The 17,061-nt window shown below is 42.3% G+C and overlaps 1 long non-coding RNA gene across 2 annotated transcripts in view; it reads right to left on the bottom strand.

Moving 5' to 3' along the window:
- LOC142827234 (uncharacterized) overlaps nt 1–14,785 on the bottom strand; it is a 36,068-nt gene extending 21,283 nt beyond the window's left edge. For both annotated transcript variants that reach the window (XR_012901830.1, XR_012901831.1), the window contains exons 1-2: nt 14,426–14,785; nt 8,850–8,964 (exon numbers count right to left, since the gene is read on the bottom strand). This is a non-coding gene — a long non-coding RNA (uncharacterized LOC142827234). The remainder of the gene's footprint in view (nt 1–8,849; nt 8,965–14,425) is intronic.
- Between the last annotated feature and the right edge of the window lie 2,276 nt (nt 14,786–17,061).

The raw sequence follows: 17,061 nt of genomic DNA, 5'->3' as shown, positions 1-17,061 counted from the left end.
TTCCAGTTTTTAGTTCCTCTCTATCCTCTTCCTTATTTCTTGCCCAGTTACCTTTTTTCTGTTCTGCCACTATAAGCATGGGCTGTGGGGGGGAAAGGCAAAAAATGAAAAGATGAGGAAAGAAAGCAATCCTTCCAAATTAAAACATTACTGGTTTTCATTTTTGTTTCCAAAGAATCCTGCCCTCCCCAAAGACATCTTTTCTGGTTTATATTTTGACTGAAAAAAATTCAGAAAGCATTTTTCACATAACACACGTAACTGATTTTTGACCAGTTCTAATATACAGTGGTCTGCCAAACAGCAGCCAGAAGGTAACAACTTTGGTTTTTTAGCATTTTAGTATCTTTGCTAATATAGGTCAAGTAAACTCTTCTCACAGACAAATAACAGAAAAAAAGAATCATGCTCTAAAAATTGGAAAATTAGGAGATCCATAGATTAAAAAGAAGGAGATAAGATATGGAACTGCAAAACAAAATGGGGAGCTGAAGACAAAGTCCAAAGAGCGCTTCAGAAGACTATTTAATCCACTTCACAATGAGAAAGGAGTGTAGGAAATTAGATGAAGACACTATAATGAAAGGAATATCAGAACTAGTTTATATTTTAATTCTTCTTTCAATTGAAAGAGAAATGTATTTCAAAATACTTGTCAGGACATATATCTGTAACAATATAGACAATACAATACAAAAATTCCCTCAGAAGCAGAGTAAAAGAAACCCCATACAACAACCCACTCTCTGTGTCTCTGGTAAGCTTTTGTGGAGTGCCTCAGTCTGGGTGTGTCACACCTGCCAGCTGGGCATATGTTGGGGGGAGGGGGGACTGTCATGCTTATATATAGAATACAGTAGAGAAGCAAGTTAGCATATGCTTTAGAAAGACAAACCCACACACACGTCCTGCAGATGGTGCATAGTTACCAGTCCATGATGGCTCAAGTTAGTTTTACTGGCCTGGCCAGGGTGACTGAGTGAGGAGTCAGGGTTCCTCTGAGACTCCTCTGAGGCTTGGCTTGCAGCAGGTAAGTTCCCATTGGGGTTGATGGATATTGCAGTGTCATGCTGCAAACACCCACCCTTAAGAAGTGTTAATAAACCTGTCTCCAAGGTTGTCAATGCTGCTAATTTAATTCATCCTCAAGAAAAAAATGCATGTTTCCTCATTATCTTCAAAATTTCCACTTTTGCTTGATCACCTGGGTATCTGTGATAGCTGTCACACTCACACATACCCTCCACTCACACCATGCAATTGTACAGAGTTTCAGACAAGATCAATAGTTACTAGAAGACGGGACTTAGTTTGTGATGCTAACAGGGAGCAAGGCCTTACAGTAACATTATCTAATCATGAGACAAAGAGAGAAATAGAAGCTACAGAACTTATTAGCGAGTCATTATTATATATGAAATCACTGTGCATCATATTCTTATAATCAATACTAACCAATACTAAAACCTACATTTTTGCTACAGGACTCTGCCCCTCTGGTCTTTTAGTTGATTCTTGGTTTTTCACCCAATTGGAGGGGTGTATAGTTGGTGGGTATTAGAGAAGGTATCCCAGGAGTGCTGAAGAGTGTTGTGTGTGTGTTCTGGGAGGGGATATTTGAAGATGCTGGAGGGGACTGAGCAGAACCCCCCCCCCCCCTCAAGCCCACACATCCACACCCTTCCCCCTCAAAACATGGTTACAGGCTCCATTCCACACAGCTTTGCTAGGCTACATCTACACTGCAGCACTATTTCAAGATACTGGAGGTATCCTGAAACAGCTATTCTGTGTCTTTTGAGTATGCCCATTATTTCAAAATATAACAGGCTCACTAGTCCGATGTCCCGGTAAACCTCATTGCATGAGGAGTAAGGGACATTTTGGAATAGCGATTTATTTCAAAATAAGTGCTGTGTAGACAGCGTCAAATTTCGAAATAAGCTATTCAGAAATAACATCGAAATAAGATACGCAATTTGGGTAGCTCTCATTGCATACCTTATTTCAACCTGCAGTGTAGAAGTACCCCCACTGTCCTGCTAGCACAGATGACCCACATTTCTGATGGCCTCCCCCACTCTCAGCCTACTCTTAGTCTCCCCAACCCTACCCTTAGTCTCCCCTACTGGAAAGCAATGTCCCTTCCCCACAACTCCATCCTATTGCTCCTGCGTCTCCCAGCACTGCACAGTTCACCAGCACTGGCAGCTACTGCACCATATGACTGAACGGGGCTGGAAACCTGGGAACTGTAGTCCACCTGCACCTCCCACACAGGCACACCATGAGCTGGGGAGCTGGGTTCTGCTGAATCCAGTGGCCTAGAGCAGCAGTCAGCAGCTCTGCAGCATCAATTCTGAGGGGGGGGGAATATAATTCTAGGCAGAAAATTAACTCTGCACAAATTCGATTGTGCAGTGGCACAGAATTCCTCCAGAAGTAAAGGATCATTAAACTCTCCACTGAGCTTCAATTCAGAGGCTGAAAAAGTAATGGGACAAAATTCTATTGTTATGTTCCACAACATTGAAATATAGCATTTAGATAAAAACATAAAATACCCTGTCTGGAATGCAGCACTACTTTCTTAGGATTCAGACACACACAAGAATCCCAAAATGGAGAGAAAGGAAACAGTCTCTCTAAAATAGAAGCACAGCTTATCTCCCCTTGCCTAAAGTTGGATCTTTTCATATTGTCACTAATAGAGCACTCTCTACTACAGAGCCCTTTCCTAGCCTGCAAAAAGGTCCAGGAAACATCTGCTCTCCCAACACCATCACTCTGAAAGCAATAGCTGGCAATTCAAATTGCTTGCAGTACACCACATCTATAATCCTAAATCACATGAGTAATCTTTACTTAGGTGATTAGTGCCATTGAGCAAGGTTTTGGCTACTCTTTTGCTCCTGAGGATTTTCAAGGTGGAACTTGGTCTTTGTCATTATCTTCTTTCCATCTTTGTTCTGTCAATGAACTTACACTGACCTATAGAAAACCCTAGGTCTGCTAGCTCATTCCTGGTTTTTTTCCCTCTGAGAAAATCAATACTTATTATCCCAGATTTTTGCATACTAGTAAACTTTCAATATGCTCACATTTTAAACACTGTCAATCTTAATTTCCTTATTCCTTGATGTAAGGTGCTATCTAGTTACTGTATCTCACTATTATCTTGACGGGTCTGGTGAAGATTGATTTCTGGCTTAAGATCATCAGTTGTCTACTGTTTATTTTCTTTTTTCCTGCTTACTGAGTAATGTGGAAACAAAAATATGTCTGTCCAAATTAAAAAATATATGCACTATAATAGTGATCTGACTCGGGAACTGTCACCATCATTACCCCATCATTTTTGTATAAAAGATCTTATTTTAATGTTCAGCAAATCTATATTCCTTTCTCCTCTTTCTTTTACTTTCAAGCTGGTACATTGACTAAAATGGAAGGATTATAAAAGTATTGTCTCAGTAACTGTGAACACTGAGGGACATGAAATAGGAATAAGTCAGTCATAAAAGTGGTGATGATTTTTTAAAACAATATATTGTTAAAGGTTATAGCAGATATCAAGGGCGAAGTCACATATAGTCCTCCAACCTTTTATTGTGTAAGCAAATCTGCAGTCTCACGAGTGTTGAGGTTTTTATCATGCACAGGTCTGTGGAGAGACAGTGGTCCTAAAGATGTGTAGCCAGAGAAAGAATTTACCTTTTGCCTTGGTCTCGGATTAAAGTCAATTTTTGAGGCAGAGATCCTCTCTGGAATCCAGGCATTGAAATTGGACAGAAGTTGCTGAAAGCAGCTGCCCCTGTTCAGATCACCTCTGTTCCAGGACACTGTGTGTGTGTGTGTGTAAATAAAACAATAAACTAAAATATAGCAAGATTTCACCTCGCTGATTTCTCTGTCACCGGGAAGTTGATTTACAAGGCCCTAGACATCTGCTGCTGCTCAGAGGGAGAGGTGATACTGGTAGCAAAACAGAACAGTGGGAATGGAAGAAAAGGCAATAATACAGATACACAGTGAAAGGGTTACATTTACTATAGCACTGTTTACTACAGGTACGTCTACACAGCAGTGTTATTTAGGAATAACTGTCGTTATTCCGAAATAACATAGTCCATGTCTACACTTCATGAAGTTATTTTGATAAAATAATGTCAAGCTGGAGGACTTCTTACTATGACTCATGTAACCTTCATTTTACAAGGAGTAAGGGAAGTTGATGGAAGAGTGCTCTTTTCTCAGATTTTATGTTGTATAGACAACGCCAAAAGCCAAAATAAGCTATTTCAATTTAAGCTATGTAATTGACATAACTCAAGTTGCGTCGCTTATTTTGGCTTTAGCCTTGCTGTGTAGACGTGCCCTATAGCATTGTGCATAGATGTGTTTTTTATCAATATTAAAGTTTTCTGGCTCATCCTTTTAACAAATGTGACTGAGCATCCGAACAAGATTTTGGTATTGGAGTCTTTAACTTTATAGTATTCAGCAACTTCTTAGCAGCATAGTTCCCCAACTGAATCCTGATAGGTTATTTCCATTGGAATTTATTTTTTAGTCTCACAGAACTCCTGGCCATGTTTGATTTACACATGGTCCATGAAACATACTTGGTGGGCACTGTTATTTTTAAATGATAGGGTGACTTACAGATACTTTGAGGGTGGCTTGCTGCATTCTTGGGAGATGGTAAATTGTATTTATAGAATCATTTTTTTGGTGCGTTGGTATTCTTTGGAAGCTGTCTGTTCAGGCCATGAGCATAAGAGAGTCACTTGGCTGGGACACTACTCAGCTATGTACAAGTAAATGACCTCACAATGTTAGCCATGAGATTTGACAAGTGGTGGCTACGTCTACATTGGCATCCCTTCCGGAAAAGGGATGCTAATGTAGACTTTGGAATAGGCAAATCCGCGGGGGATTTAAATATCCCCCGCGGCATTTGCATTAACATGGCTGCCGCTTTTTTCCAGCTTGGGGAAAAGCCGGAGAAAAGCGCCAGTCTAGACATTATTCTCCGGAAAATAAAGCCTTTTCCGGAGGATCTCTTATTCCTACTTTCAAGTAGGGGTGCCAATGTAGACACAGCCGTTGTGTTTCCAAATGAGTATTCCTCAGATGTACTTTGGGTGATGTACTTGCTTTCTTTTTTCAAATGCTTTTAGGTCTATGATTAAAACAGCTACATAGAGCTAAATAGTAGTAAAGGTAATAATATTGGGTGATTTTGTCGATCCTTTCGAGACTAGTTGTTTATATTTCAGGAGAGGGAGGAAAGGGGTATTTATACTATGTCAGTAATTTGAGAGGGTTTTACTTACATTCAGGATGGGCAAGAGTCCCATCTTGAAAGCACTCACAGGAATAGTGACATGGAAATCAGTGACTCCAGCTGCACGAGGAAAGATCTGCTGGAACAGATCCCTCTATTTGTAAATATTTTGTGGTCATCTGCATATACAGGGGAGTCCTTGTAAATACTTTGGGCTTTTTTTAATTGAGTAATACGCTTGGAATGATTAGTTCACAACTAATCACAATGATTAGTTCACAACTTTTAACATTTTATCTACTGACAAATTCATTGCTCATATGACTGTTCATTACTTTATGTGTTATCATTGACTACCAATACTTAAAAATTTCACTCTGTGAATATGAACTATTACTAAAGGCCCAGATCCTGGCCTCCACTCTAATCCCTCTGCACTGGCCCTCCCATGCAAAGCAGAAAACCCAGTGGTTCTCAAGCCAGGAGATGTGTACTCTTGGGGTGCACAGTGGTCTTCCAGGGGGCACATCAATTCATATGCCTAGTTTTGTAACAGGCTATAGAAAAAGTAGTAGCTAAGCCAGTGCAAACTACAATTTCATACAGACAAAATGAGAAAGTGAGCAATTTTGCAGTAACGATGTGCTGTGAGACTTTTCTATTTTTATGTCTGGTTGTGTAAGCAAGTAATTTTCAAGCGAAGGTAAACTTGGAAGTTGGCAAGACAAAGCAGACTCCCATAAAGGGTATAGTAGTCTGGAAAGGTAATAACCACTGGTCTAAACCCACTGGACACTAGAAGATTCCCAACACACAGTGATGTTGGGCTACCATGGTAGCTTCTATACCACATCTATCACAGCCATCAGTGTAAGGGACACATTCATGGAAGAGGGAGCATGACTGGCCTGCTGTTAGGCCTGGCTAATCTATGGCTGCTATCAGGAGCAATGCGTGAGGGCATGAAGGAGCACCTGACACCCCCCAAACACCACGGGCAGGAGGGGCAAAGGGCCCTGGGTGACAGGTGGTGGGGCATTGGGCCCACAGCAGGGGTCAGACCCATTGCACTCACCAGCAGAGGAAGGGGAAAGCAGAGCAGCACAGCCCATAGCCTACACCACCCTCTGGCTGTGTCACTCAGGGAAAGGGATTGGGACCGTTCTCTGCACTCATTGATGGGAAGCAGAGTGGGGGAGCAGAGCAGGCTGGAGAAATGTCACACTGCTTTCCCCTGCAGCTGGCGGTGAGCGCAGGGGGGCCCAACTGCTGTTGCCAAAGCCAGACTCCCGATAGCCCCTGGGCTACATTGCTCAGTTGAGGGGGGTTGGAGAAAGAGACAGAGCAGAGGCATCGAGGGCCATTCCTAGGGGGTCACTTCTGCCCCCCATGCTACTTCCCTTGCTCCTGCCCAAAGCTTATTGGGACTTGAGAGGCTGGGAGGCTCCTCTCTGCCCACCACCTAGTATCAGGGATCCCTCATTAATGGGCTGCTGCTGATTGAGTAGCACATGGGGGAGGGGGCAGGAGAAGCCCTGCAGTAGCTGTGGGGAGAGGAATCAACAGAGCTGGCCCAGGCCCTCCTCAGGTGAGCACACATGGCTGAATGGGGAACCCAAAATTTGATCCCCCAAATTTTGGATGCCCTGTGCAGCCGCGTATTTCACATATGCCTAGAGACGGCCCTGGGGGTAGTGAGAGTGCAGAAAGGTGCAGGGCCTGGGGTGGAGGGAGAGGTCCCTTTTGAACAATACTGAAAGACTCAGCTCAAGCCCTATCCAGTAACCTGGGAAATACACACAGCACCTGCTGGGTGCCTCAGAGGAGCAAGGGGGGGAGGGGATTGACTCAGCATTAACTTGGAAAAACAACACAAACAGGATTAATAATCATAAGGCCATGCACACAACATGCACTCCAGAGCATATTGGACAGTGTCTTTTGCCGCAGGGTCTTAAATCTAAACATCACAAGTTCCTTTAGCATGCCCCTCCTTTTCCCTTCCCACACCCCACTCACAGTTGTTCTTTGTCAGGGTGATCCAGAGTTCTGAGGCGCATATGTCTGTGTCCACCTTCTTCCTGGGGCAAAGGAGGGGCGAAAGCACCATGCTTGCTCTGCCAGCGACTGTTTGCTCTGCACCACTCACTCTGCCCACTACTTGCAACCTCTGGGACCTCTTAGGTCCCACCACTTAGCACAGCTTCCATTGATTTCAGCTCTCAGTAGGGGAGCCTCACTGCTAGTGCAGGCTGGGCAATCTCTTTCATCAAAGACATTGTCCCCAAGCAGGCCTGCCTAACAGCAATTTCAAGCTCTATTGGTCTGCAACAAAAGACTCTCAAATGAGTCTTAATCAACTCTATTATCGCACAATGGAAAAATGGAGGATCAAAAAGTGCCTAGGACTTGTAGGCAGGGTCCACACCACTAGGTACAAACTCCTGTTACTGTCACTATTGTCACCATTTCTCCCCTTCCCCCTGCCCTGCAAAAATCTCTATTGTACATTGGCTTCCCTACTCCTTGCTTAGCGCATGCAGTTCTGTTGAGAGTGAACCCCTCAATCAGAAAATACCACACATATTTCTGCTGTCTGTGATTCACACAACAAAGATAATAACTCTTTATTACCCCTGCACCTAATATCAAAGTGACTTGCAATCCCACACCAGCAGAAAGTGATCATTTGGACAAAGCAGCCCCATCATGCAACATGCCTAGGCAGAGTGGGCCTGTCTATGCAAACAAGAGTTCTCCCTGCTCATCACTAGATGTCAGAGGAGAGCTCATGCAGACCCTGCTTCCACATATATCTATGAGTTTAGGGCCAGGTCATAATATGCCCTGTACACACATGCACAGTGGGAGGAGGGAGAAGGACCCGCTCCCAACCCCTTGCAATCTCAGCTCTTGTACTCTCAAGCAATGCCAAGGGACACAGAAGCTGACTGTAGTGCAGAAAGCTTCCTACGTGCTTGAAGCATCCTCTGTCATATTGTGTCAGGTAATGGTTCTGGGACCCCATCAAGGATGGAAGGAAGTTGTAAACCAGTGTAGTATAAGCTACTACTGGAGACTTCCTCAACAGTCCTGGAGCAATTACACTGAATTATCTGCTAGTGTAAATTGGTACATTTCCATTGAAGTGAGTGTAGCTGCACTAATTCACAACAGCCCAAATATGGACCCAATACATGCCTCTGGCTCCAGACTGACCCCTAGAAATTTAAATAATGGTTAAAGCCTCAGCCCCATCCTTCATCACAGCTGTAAAGCTCAAGAAAACAGGACCACGTTTCTAGCCTAATTTCTATTGTTTCATCCATTTAGTAGGTAATTTTCTTTACGTTTGCCAAGTTTCAAAGGCCAGTTAAACATTTGGCAACACTGAAGATTAGCAGATTTTCATTTATGTAGCTGTAGTCTCTTGGCAATCATATGAGCTTTCAGGAGAACATTTCCTTGCAATTTATTAATGTTATGGATATTTTTTTTTAAATTAAAATAAATATTGATCAGTGATTGGGAATTTATTAGGAGTCACGTTTATTCTTACCTCTTTTGAGAAAAAGTACCCATTCTTCTGGTAGAAATCCCAGCATCTATTTTTCTCTATTTCGTTTGCTTTACAGGGTGAATTCTGAGAGGATATATCAGTGTTCTTGCATACTCTAATGGAAAACGATATAGATAAAAATAAGCAAGTCTTTTTCTCAGCTAATTAGTCAGACAAATTACAGCAAATACATCATGAGCTAAACACCAGAATTATACTCATTAGCAACACAGGAAGAGAAACAAATTCCAGGGCTTGGGGGTGATAATAAAGCAAAGAAATAAATGTCATATATGTGTCAATGGACTTTGCAATCCATTATTTTGGTCATATAGTTTATTCACATTGGAAAGTTTATAGGGAGTCTATATCATTGTATAGTTAACGTTGCAAGGGAGTTGCCATTACAAGCCTAAATTTTGGCCTTCTCTAAAATCCACACACATAAAAAACCCTTTTGGCCTCAATATTGATTGGTTAGATCTGTGGCCAAGAGAGAATTTTTCTACAAAGATTAAACTGAATTTTAAAAAGGATTTCTTGAATTATGACTAAGGTCCTACCAAATTCACAGCCATGAAATGAAAAGCATGTCATCGACCATGAAATCGGGTCTTGTGTGTGCTTTTATCCTATTTCATGGAGGAGACCAGCTTTTCTTAAAGTGGGGGGCCTGACCCACAAGGGAGTTGCAGGAGGGTTGCAAGGTTATTTTAGTTGGGGGTATTGCCATCCTTATTTCCATACTGCCTTCACAGTTGGGCAGCCAGAGAATGGGTGTTCTTGGCCTGGCACCCATTTCTGCAGGCAGCAGTGCAGAAGGAAGGGTGGCAATACCATACCATACCATGCCATGCCATCCTTAGTTCAGTGCTACATCTGTCAGTGGCTTTGCCTTCCAAGCTGGGCTCTTGGCTAAAGCCACCACTCTCCGGCTGCCCAGCTCAGAAGGCAGCACTGTTGCCAGCATCAGTGCAGAAATAAGGGTAGCAGTTCCTCACCCCCTGCTACAATGACCTTGCAACCCCCTCACAACAACTTCTTGGGTCAGGACTCCTGCAATCACAGCACCATGACATTTCAGATTTATATAGCCAAAATCATGCAGTTTACAATTTTTAAAATCATATGACTGTGAAATTGACCAAAGTGCACCATGAATTTGGTAGGGCCCTAATTATGACACTCAAAGTTAGAAGTACTCACCAGAGTTTTAAGAAGTCTTAATATTTGTTGCCACTTTGTAGAACTCCCCATCAAACCAAAAACAGAAAGAAGGAAAAGGATAAAGCTTTGTTAGGACAGCCCTACCTGAAACTTGTAGCCCAGCAGGACCAAAGATTTGGCAATTAAAGTCTAATTTTAAAATACGTAACTTTGACCTCTGAATATTGCTGTGGATTGCCGCGCTGGGTCACGCACAAAAAGACAGTGAAACAGAAACGTTTTCACTTTTACTAAAGTCCTCAGGCCCTTTTTCCCCAGAGATAATCCTTACAATATAATCTAGTCGCCAGAGAGGCTTGCCAATGGGAAAAGGTGAATTTGTCCCCCAAAAGGCTCACGAGGGGTAAGGATAAATGGCCAAAGATCTGCAGGGAAGGGACTTGAGCCTCCTCAAGCTTGGTGTGGGTTCTCCCCTCCTGAAGGCGTGAGATGGGGCACAGGACTGACATGGGGGTTATGTCAGCTTGCTCTCCTCGCTATCCTGTGGCAGGCTTCCTGAGTTCCTTAGAAGGGAGAGGCTGGAGAGAAGAGGAAGCATGGGAAGGAGAGACTGGGGACAATGCCCTCTTTTCTGTAGACTCATTCATGAACAATACGTGGCCTATGGGCAGCCCTTCTTCCCCGGATGGTTGCGGCTCATGACTCCCCTGAGTTTTAGCAACCTTCTCAGTGGCCCTCCCCTCATGAACTTCAGAAGATGTGTTAGCCCTGTTGCGTCTGGTTTGGTTGGCTAGCAGCTGATGAGAGAATTCTGGCTCAACAGAAGTTGACCAAAATATGTTGCGTAGCCACATATCTGGCGGGAGGGTTAAATATTTTGGACCACTCCCGTCCCCGCTGGAGATATGCAGTGCTGCCCTACACCTCTCCATTTCCTGTGCCATGATCTAGCCCTCAATATCTAAGCAAGAATGCAAAGTAAGTGGGCAGTCCAGAAGTGTGGCTATCTTTCCAAGGCTATATCTAGACTGCAGCTCTTTTCCGGGATATCGGAGATATCCCGGAAAAGCACTGCCGCGTCCAAGGAACGCGTCCACTTTTCTGGAAAAAAAATCAGAAAAGCAAATGCGTTCTTTCACCATCCCTGTAAACCTCATTTTGTGAGGAAGAAGAGATGGCTCAAAAGAGAAGGTTTTTCTGAAATTTGACACTGTATAGTCGCATCAAATTTTGGAAAAGCCTCTTTCAAAAGAAAAGCAGAAAAAGGTATGCAAATTGCGGTTCACAGTTTGTGTATCTTTTTCCAACTTTTCTTTGCAGTGTAGACGTAGCCTAAGGGTCTGAGGAGGACAAGAGCCACTGTGGCATGTGCAAAAGGGTGGTGCGCTCTCATCCTACAGTTGTGAGACTGAAAAATAATATAGTCAGAAAGTTAGAAAGGACCACATGGGTCATGTACTCAGCGGCAAGAGAGAACTTTTCTCCATCTTTTTTATTGCAGCCTTTCAAATATTTGAAGACTGCTATCACATCCCCGCCCCAATCTCTTTTCCAAAATAAACAGACCCAGGTCTTTAAGCCTTTGCTCACATGGTTAGCATTCCAGCCTTTTGGTCATCTTTGCTGCTTGCCTCTGGATTTCTTCCAGTTTCTCTACATCCTTTCTATACATTGGTGACTGAAAATGGACACAGTATTCCCTCTGAGGTCTAACCAGAATTGAGCAGACTGAAACTGCATTTGGTTAGTTTGTTTGCTTTTTGTGACAGCCTCACATTGCTGACTCGAGCTAAGACTGTGATCTACCACAGCTTTCAGATCCTTCTCAGCAGCGCTGCTGCCAAACCTGTTTATCCTCCATTTTGTATTTGCGCATTTCTCTTCCCTAAGGCCTTTTCTATGCTATGGCTTTTGCCAGAAGAGGCAATGCAAATGAAGTGCTGATTAGCATTTTGTTGCACTTCATTTACATAATCTATTCTGAGCCGATTTTGCACAAAAACAAGCAGTGTGGAAACCCCTGCTGTATGCCTTGAGGAGACATAAGGATTTTGTGAAAAAAGGGGGTTTTGCACAAAAAGGAAACGTCCACACTGCTTGTTTTTGCACAAAAATCCCTTGCACAAAACCGGCTCAGAATAGATTATTCAAATGAAGTGTGACAAAATGCTAATCAGCTCTTCATTTGCATTGCCTCTTCCGGCAAAAGCCATAGTGTAGACAAAGACTAAGTGTAGCACCTTATATTTGTCTTTGTCAAATTTCATTTTGTTTTCTATAGCAGGGATTTTCAAACTTGGGTCGTGGGCCCACCTGGGTAAGCTGCTGGTGGGTTGAGAGACACTTTGTTTATCTAAAGTGTTTGTAGCCAGGGAGCCTCGCAGATCCCATTGGCCGTGGTTCGCCATTTCCATCCAAGGGGAGCTGCCACCCTCCAAAGTGTTGGTAACCTTGCCCTCCCCAGCTTTGTGTCATCTGCAGATCTGCTCAGTGTGTCCTCTGTTTCTGCATCCAGGTAATTAATAATAATGTGAAACAACCCCGGTCCCAGAACACATCGCTGTGGAACCCCTCTTGAGATCTTCCTTCAATTTAACATCATTCAATTAAATTGTGGTTATTGTTTTACTTTATTTGTGGTTATTTAACCAGTTATGGATCCTCTTAATGTTAATTCCATCAAACCTGCACTTCTCCATTTTATTTATTGGAATGCTGAGGGATGCAAGCCGTACTCTATTTATAGTGATACAGGATAACTGTAGGAGGAACTGTATCTCCTTCCAGAGTTGGTCCAAAAGGGATATAGCTCTACTATCCACAACCAAGGCTATGGCTTCATGCCATCATTTAGCCCTAAGCATGTATGTTCATTTTCAATATAGCTAGTGGCATAAATTGCACTTCTAAGCTATCTGGTGGTTTAGAGAATTATGAATTATTGCAAAGCCCTGTTTTCAATGCTTTCTATTTTGTGCAAATTCAGCAAATGAGAGGGATATTTGATTGTCAACATAATTAAAAAGGGGGAATGTAATTTTTTTTTATTTCCATTACAATCGAGTAGTACAAAGTCAGACCCCTGATTCAGCAAACACTTACAGGTATGCTAAACTTTAAGCAAGTTTGTATTCCCATTTACTTCAATGACACTACCTACATGAGTAAATGTTGGAAGGATCTGGGGATAAATAAATCAAGCACAAAATCCCACAACCAGATATTACTAAAGATGCAGAACAATGGCAAAAACAAACAAAAAATGAGAAATGTAAGATAACAGAGAACAGTGTAAATCATACCTAAGATGTCTGTAATGGAAGTACACCTGAACCCCTAATACATATCCCATCTGGATAACAGATTCCCCATTCTGGGAGAAGGAGCACTGAATTAATTGTACAGCACACTATCCAAGTAAATGGGAATTTGCTGCCAAAGCTACTTGCATAAATCCATGAGATTTCATCATGTGTTCAAAGACGTGTTGCTCGTTAGCACAATGTTGGCTGAGGAAACCCTTCTAAGCATATCACAGAAGGTGAGAAGGATCAGCATGTAGGGTGTACCTGTGACAGTAATAGGGGACAGTGAACACACAAGGGAGTGGAACGGGAGGAATAGAGATACAAGAGGGGATAGAGCCTTCAAACAATTCCAAACAATTGGGAAAGTTGACATTCCAATTCCCATTTCAGAGAAACAGTCCCTCTGACTAAACAAACTAAAGCCGCATGAAGTGGGTCTCAAACTCCTCATGTCTGTGTACAAAATACCGAATCCCAAAAGCTCTGCTCCTCGTCTTAATTCTGTATCAGAGCTACCAACGTGGATGTACTCCGGTGCAGAAGACTCCCACTAATATGGGAAAAGAATGTTGATGTAATAACCAGGCCTAGAAGGCATGAGCTATTGTGAGCTATTCAGTGAAAAGTGGATAAAAGTTCATGAACAGGCACAATGACCTGTTATGTAATATGATTTAAAAAAAGATTTGAGAAGGAGACCGAACCCTGAATTAATTTAAATAAGAACTGTTGTAAGATTATGACTGAGCAAGAACCTGGAAATGTATGAACTAAAACTGGTGCTTTGGAAATTAGGCCCAATTAATGGACAAAATAATGAGAGGATGGACCATTCCTCATAAAGAAAAAAACCAGGAGCTTCTACCACCATGGCAGATATAGCAAAAAGATGTTAACCATGACACCCAGACCTTGTTACTACTACCTTGATGCTTGACCATTCTGGCTGCACCAGCAAAGACATACCCCCCCCCCCCCCACACACACACACACACACACACATGCTCCATCCGAAAAGATTTCCCCATGCATCCTGTTGGTGAAACCCTTTTGTTTCTGGGGGCTAGACAGATCAACCATCTCCTCCTGCAGCTCTCATACCTCTTTCCTGATGTAGTGTCCCTTGCTTGGCTTTTGTTGATGGGGACATGCAGGCTGCATCCCAGGCAAGTCAAGATCAGGGCCTGGACAGAAACATCCTGTGTCAGGACACCTGTATGGTGAGAAGCCCCACGTGTGCTGGCAGAGAATTTGCTTGCAGTGTTGTTGTCAACACATTTCCCCACCATTCTGGGTTTCTCCTAACAGACTTCCCAGCAAGTTAAGGAAACTTTTTTTTAAAGGCACAGAACCCTAACACCTGCACTAGCCAGCTACCTTAGGGTATATCTACACTGCCATAAAACTCTCTCAGCTGAGTCAGGCTCATGGGACTTGGGCTGTGGGGGCTACAATAGTGTACTGTAGGCTCACAAGGGGGAAGGGTCACAGAGATCAAGCTCCAACCAAGCCTGGGCAACTACACTACAATTATATAGCCCAACTCAGCTGACACAGGCCACCCGCAGGTGTTTTACTGCAGTGTAAACATGCCCTTAGTCTCCTACTTACCTTCAGCTCACCTGTGTGGTGTTTTCCCAGCTACTGGGGGCCTGCATGCTTTTTTAAGCCTAGGCCCTTCACACAGCTGGAACAGGTGACTCAACCTTTTCATTCCACTGCTTCTAACCATTGATGTAGCTAATCAAAAACTACACTGCTCTCACTTCAGAGAGTCTGGCTGCAGCCCTTCAAATACTGGGGTCAAACGAATATCATCACTGACACCGAAAGAAAAGACATCAGAAAAATACTTTTCACCTCTTAATAGGCCACACAGCCAAAGAGTTTGTTTTAAGCTCTCTTCGAGGAGCAGTGCTTCAGCACTACCATCCAGTCTGACGAAGTATAATTAACATGTGGTGGGACTGAAAAAAAAGATTTGGAGGGAAATTGTTGATCATTTAAATTAATTAATTTGGTTGCAGCATCATTAGAAATACGCTTTTACTGCTACTAATTTTCTTGATTACAAAAAAAAGTTTGTAAAAGGAGGAAATGGAGCTGTTAGACGCTGTCGACATAGTGCAAATTAGAACACAAATTGGAGTGGGCGCGTATGTCAATGAACAAGAAGGCGCTTGATCAATGCACAGCTGGGAGCATAAAATGTCGTAATGAATTTTTTTGAGATTCCAGTGATAGGTTACTCTTGTAATTGTGAAGTTGAAAAGGAATAACTTAGATGTGCAAAACAGTCCCAGGAAAGAGACATCATCATAATTGCATATGTACTAGGAACTTCCGTTGCTTTTGTGAAAATAATCGTGTGCCTCATGCAAGTCCCTAATCCCATACCTAAAGGGCATTCTTTGGAAATCTAGACAACATGTCTTACATTTTTATTTTATTGCACTGTTTAAAGATGTTAAATTGTGTGCACCATGGTAACAATATATTTTGGTTACAGATTTAGTTTATAAAGTACAATCTGTCCACATTCGTATTTTGAAAATAAGAAAATGAAAATAGGAAAAGAAATAAAACAACTGAATCAAAGTTCAGCAATCAAGGATTTTTTTATTCCTTGTAAGGAACAGTGTATTGAGTAACGAACAGATGGTCCAGATGCAGTAAGGAAAAACATAATTACTACATTTTCACCCCCAAAAGAAAATGTAACTGCAGGAATTTGCATGCAGTTTGTGGCAATAACCTCATTACAGCACTTCAATAGCATAATACTTTTTTGGGGCCAGTAATTCAATAGCTGCTGTTCTCCTAGGACAAGATCCAAGCCCATTGCAGTCAATAGAAATATTCCCATTAATTTCAGTAGACTTCGGATTAGGTGCCTGGTGAACTCTGATGATCTTCCACACTCCTTTCTGCTTCATTGCCTCTTCCAGTCTTATTGTCCTGAACACTTGTGAAAAATACCTCTGAATCAAAAACTTAGTTGGTATCATTTACTAATCAAGCTGCTTAAATAACACAGCTTGCTCTGGTGACTGACCTTTGATGTAGGACACGATTATCATCATTTCCTTCTTCATTGGAAGTGATGTAGGGATACCTTTCAAAGGAAGATAAAATGGTTCAATCATACGTATGCACACTTCAAAGCCATATTTAAACACACAAGTTGGGTAATTGCATGCCTACTCCTCAACTAAAACCACAGTTACCTTATTTGTAACGATGTGAAGATAAATTGATGGCTTCCTGTCTATGCATTCAGCTTTCACAGTAGCTTGTCCTACTGGCCCTGTCTTCACAACTTCATGATTAATCATGAGCCATTAACCATTTTTATATCTGTAGATTGCCAAGCATTTTTACTAGTGATGACTGAATCTCAAAAGGCTTTACAGGTTCAATTTAGTGAAGCATTCAAAAGTACAGAAGATTTGCTGATGTTTAGCCAAACCACTCAGAGCTTTTTAGTCTGCCAATGTGTTGGGAAGTCATATGAAAACAACCTCCAGCCTGAGATTTTTTGCTTCTGGGTGGGCCAGAAATGTCCGAAGAACAATCTTTACTCCAATAATTTGACATTTCTACTGCCAACCTTGTCAGAATCAGGGACTATAGAGGTCTATGAATGTGAATTATAGGGGCAAGACTTGTCAATCTTCAAAATAGTTTGGTTTGATATTTTGTTCCTGATTAGTTCTTACTTTATTCAAATGGACTGG

This window comes from Pelodiscus sinensis, chromosome 2 (genome assembly GCF_049634645.1).
Source record: "Pelodiscus sinensis isolate JC-2024 chromosome 2, ASM4963464v1, whole genome shotgun sequence".
NCBI classification, from domain to species: Eukaryota; Metazoa; Chordata; order Testudines; family Trionychidae; genus Pelodiscus; species Pelodiscus sinensis.
Note: the sequence above shows the minus strand (reverse complement) of the source record. Positions and strands in the feature narration are given on the sequence as shown.